Source organism: Alosa pseudoharengus, unplaced genomic scaffold (assembly GCF_046254945.1).
Source record: "Alosa pseudoharengus isolate Yale_2024_CS ecotype anadromous, Long Island Sound unplaced genomic scaffold, YU_APseudo_1.1 YU_APseudo_1.1_scf_2, whole genome shotgun sequence".
Classification (NCBI taxonomy): Eukaryota; Metazoa; Chordata; class Actinopteri; order Clupeiformes; family Clupeidae; genus Alosa; species Alosa pseudoharengus.
The window spans coordinates 3671861-3676371 of NW_027468663.1; the positions used below are offsets into that span (position 1 = coordinate 3671861).

Here is a 4511-nt window from a genome sequence, read left to right on the forward strand (position 1 = left end):
GGTGAACCGTAAGTCCTGGATTAACAGGGTCGTCCTTAAATTTAACCAAAAATTTCCGGCGGCCATTCCAAACCCCAAACTTGTTCAGGCACTTATCTCCCCCACGAACCTCAACACAATATAAATTCAAAAAAGCAAAAATATCCTCTAACTCAACCCACGGGTTATACAAATGAACATGCAGCAAAATGCTAGCATGGCCAAACAAAGGAACCAAAGAAAGTCTGCTCACCAACTCCAAATCGTCATCCTTTCGCCTGTGAAAATCAGCAAAGAAGGCCAGGCAGTCCTTATGTTCCAAAAAACTCACGTCGTAAAATCCAACAGAAGAGAAGTCCTGAACACATAACAACCTCGATCCAGGAAACGAAAAACCCTTATCCAAAAGAACATCCAATATGAAATCCTCCGTCACCTTCTTCCGTATATCCACACCATCTTCCACGATAATCCTCACGGTATTTCGAAGTCGCACCTGGGGGGCCGACCGAGAAGCATTACTAGTCGTCATGACTCGTCACTATCACCTAATCTTAGCCAAAAGGCCGAGAAGCGATACCCCACAACTACACGGGGTCCGGCGGCCCCTCTAGCGACGCCCCCCGCGCTCACATGGTTACGGGGGGAGGCGGGGCCAGCAAAAGCCGACCGCCGCCGCCGCTAAACAAAACACCACGACGCTTGACTTTGGACAGGCAGGTGCAGCTCCGCCGAAGCAGAGCTTCCAAAAATACCGTAAACTTGGGGCAGTTCCCCTCCACGGAAATCTTTAGTAAAAGGCGAAAGATTTGTACGAGATGAAGAGAAACCCGAGCGATGGCTGCCACAGGGCACGCTGGTCGGAGAGCACGAACGGCGCCGGTCGTGGACATGAGGGTGACTCCAAGGCGTTGCCCAGTGGCAACAAGACGGCAGTATCAACATCCCCTTTAAATTTAAAAAAAAAAAAAGTAAAAGGGCGGGAAAACCCAAAAGGGGCCGAAAAGGGAGGTGGCGCGGTTGGCCAAAAGACCTGGCGAGGACTCCTGCTGTGTCTGCTGTCTGTCTGTCGAGGAGGATTTCATCAGAGTCAGTCAGTTCCACTGGGTCGGTTCTTTACTTCCACAGTCAAAGGGATGTGCACCGTTCCCGGATTCAGTGCAATACCGGATCGATGCGTGGAGCGGACGGAGCAAGCCCCTCTTCCGTCTCCCTGTTCCAAAAATCAGATTAATATATGGTCCTCGGGTAGAGGACGTATCAGATATTAAACTGATAAGAACAGATTTTTTTTTTTTTATATTCGTTTATTGCATAACATAAATCAAACAATCATACAAATACGTCCCCCATGGACGTCCAAAAAATTACCGGAAAAGAAAAACACAGCCGCACTTACACAGTCCCACCACCAGCAACCCACTATTCCATACCCATAGTACGTTTCAAACTGTCCACATCCCACCCAGCAAGCCGGGCAGGGGGGGGGCGACTCCCCCCACCCACAGACAGCACCTCCTTCACTGATTCCACCGAATCCGCCGTCTCATCCGACTCCGACTCCACCATCTCACCCGCAGTCCCCGACTCGGCCACCAGGGGCAGGGAGCGATCAGAGGCCGCCTCCCCCTCCCCCGGCTGACGCCGCACAGGAACACTCTCCAGTCCTCCACCCTCCAGGGGGCGCTTCCCAGACACCATCGCCAGCTCCGCCATCTCCTCCTCCTGGGAGGCCGTTGCCTCCGCCCAGCTCAACTCCCCGACCCTCTCCACGGCCACGCCCAGCCTGCCCTTCGACCCTGCCGACCCTCCGACCTCAGGACGGCCATCTTGGCAGCCATGCGGCCTAGCGGTAGCCGTAGCCACCAGGCAGCCGCCATGCGGCCCAGCTCCCACACCAACAGCAGACACAGCAGCTCCCGTCACTCCACTCGCACCAGCCGCCGCCGATCCAGTCGACACCCGCTCCCGCACACCAGACACCAAAGGAGCCCCTGCAAGGGAAACCGAAGCCCCCCCACCACCCGATTGCCCCACCACTGCTCCCGCGTAGCTCTGTCTCCTGGGGCACCTCAAAAAGAGATGATCCTTAGCCCCACACAGTGAACACTCCCTCCTCTCCCCACAGTCCCTCACCACATGCCCCACCACCCCACAACGAACACACCGCTGCCCAGTGCATTCGCTCCTCAAGTGTCCCTCTTCCCCACATCCCCAACAAACTGACGGCAAGTCCGGCAAAAACACCCTCCCCCGATCAGACCCCAGAGCAAACAAATGCGGGGGCCGCAGCTGGCGGCCCTCCCCAGAGACACAAAAACTCACACGGTACCTCCACTTTCCAGTCCAAAATCCATTGCCGTCCACGATCTTCTCCCCTGCAGACATCGCGCTGCAGTACCGGGCCAAAAACATCCGCACATCCGGCTCCAACACGTGCGGGTTGAAGACTTGCACCACCACCACGCTGGTCGAATTCCACATCGCCTGCCTAATTCCAGCAGCCCGGGCGTCGCCTTTCCCCATCCCGAACGCCCTGCGCATGGCCTCCTCCGTCCTGAAGGTGACATCGTGCCACCCCGCCGCCGAGTAGTCCTGCAGACACAGCACGTCGGATCCCATCAATCCAAGCACGCCCTTGAGAATCACCGCTCCGAAACCATCCCGATCCAACTCCGCCCTCCTCGACTCCGGAATCAAGTACCGGATCGCATACTTCGGAATACCCTTCCACTTGTCCCCCGCATAGTCCACCATCGCCACCTCGGGTAGTCCAACTGATAAGAACAGATTTTTCCTTTGGAAAACTTTTATTGTCACCAAACATATTATTTTTACATTACATTTTGTTTTTTGTTTGATTTTCACAATTCAAGGACTCTTCTTTTGTCTCGGTATATTTTTGTCTTTTCCATCAAGGTTACATCACTTTGTTGCTTATTTTTTCACATGGTTTCACATTTCACATTATCATAGGTTTCACACTTTTCCATATTTTTCACAGCACATTTTTTACAACAATAAAATCATGTGTTACATTTTTGTTTTAAAACTGTGTCTGTGTGTGTGAAGTCCATGTGTGTGTTTAAAAGTCCATGTTTATGTAAAGGGATGTTAAAAGTCCACGCTTTTTAAAAGAGTTCCAAATGTGCTAAAAAGCCAGTGAAAAGTCTCTGTCGTGCAGGACCGGGGTGAGCCACTAGCAAGAGGCTCCACCCCGCTCTCCAGAAGAGCGAGGCAAGCGCGGATGCGCCCAGTGGAGGTCCTCCCCTCCGCCCGCTGCTCCGTCCCGTGATGTTGATGGTGGGGGTGCGTCGGCGGGAGCCAGCAGCCGTGGGGGTCGGGACCCTCCTGCGTGTGACCCCGGCCCCCTCCTCCGATTGGCGACGTGCGGCGCCTCCTGCCGCGTGGATGTCACCAGCCGCCGTAACGCTGGCAGGGGCACCGTCACGCGCTTCCCTACCAGCAGGTTGCGGGAGGTCCACAATGCGGCTTTGACACTGTTGAGGGTGAGCCAGAGCGCGGCGAAGTCGGCGGCTGGAATGGTGTTGGCGCCCTGGCCCACCCCGCTAGCCGCTAGCCGGTAGCTCAGTTGGACCTCCCCTGCTGGCAGGCTCGGGCATTGCAGGGGGCCGGTATCGGCCCACAGGTCCCTCGCCACTCTGCACTCCCAGAGCAGGTGCCGCACGGTCTCAGGTTGGCCACATCCTGGCCGTGGGCAGGTGTTGGTTTTCCCCATGCCCCGGGAGTACATCACGGCTCTGACCGGGAGGACCTCATGGAGCGCCATCCACGCCAGATCCTTCAGCTTGTTCTGGAGGGCGGGGTGGGCAGCGTTCCTCCAAGCCTGCTGGGCCTCACTTAGTGTGAGGCCGGGAACGGGGCTCACTGCTTCCCGGTCCTGCACAAGAGAGACAAGAGACTTGGCATTAGTTAAAATGGTGACATCCTGCCCCTCTAAGTCAAATTGGATTAAAAACTTTTTAATAAAAACGTATTGTGGGGGCAGGTTAAAAGCAACTGGACGTTTAAGATCTGTTTTTAAAACTTTTAGTTTTCTCAGGTACGACCCCATCCAGAACCGGGCTAAAGCCGCTGTCTTGCTGTCTCCGGATGGGGTCGTCGCGTAGCTGATGTGGAGGGCGGTGAAATGGGCTCCTAAAAACAGGTGGGGGTCTGGGAGGCCCTTTCCTCCATTCTCCTTCCTTTTCTTTAGGACCTCCCTCCTCAATCTCTCCCATTTGGACCCCCACATGAAATAAAACACCGCTCTCTCCACACCTAAAAGAAAGCTCCTGGGGGGACTAAAAACAGAGCACAATAATAAAAGCAGGGGTAAGATGACGGCTTTAAAAATTAAAACCTTACCTTCAAAAGTCATCTGTCGTAGTCCCCAATATCCCAGTCGTTGCCTGACTTTCCCTAGCGTGTCAGTCCAGTTGCCCCGTCCACCACCCTCATTGTCGAATTTAATGCCTAAAATTTTCATTTCTGTTTGTTTAAAATTTACTGCCAGATCTGGTCTTACGTCA

At 54.3% G+C, this 4511-nt stretch overlaps 2 non-coding genes across 2 annotated transcripts; both read right to left on the reverse strand.

The window, feature by feature from the left end:
- Positions 1 to 703: 703 nt before the first annotated feature.
- LOC143135755 (U5 spliceosomal RNA) lies at positions 704 to 817 on the reverse strand. The gene has a single exon (XR_012989188.1). It is a non-coding gene; the product is annotated as a U5 spliceosomal RNA (small nuclear RNA).
- Positions 818 to 1112: 295 nt separating this feature from the next.
- LOC143135540 (U2 spliceosomal RNA) lies at positions 1113 to 1304 on the reverse strand. The gene has a single exon (XR_012989030.1). It is a non-coding gene; the product is annotated as a U2 spliceosomal RNA (small nuclear RNA).
- Positions 1305 to 4511: the final 3207 nt, after the last annotated feature.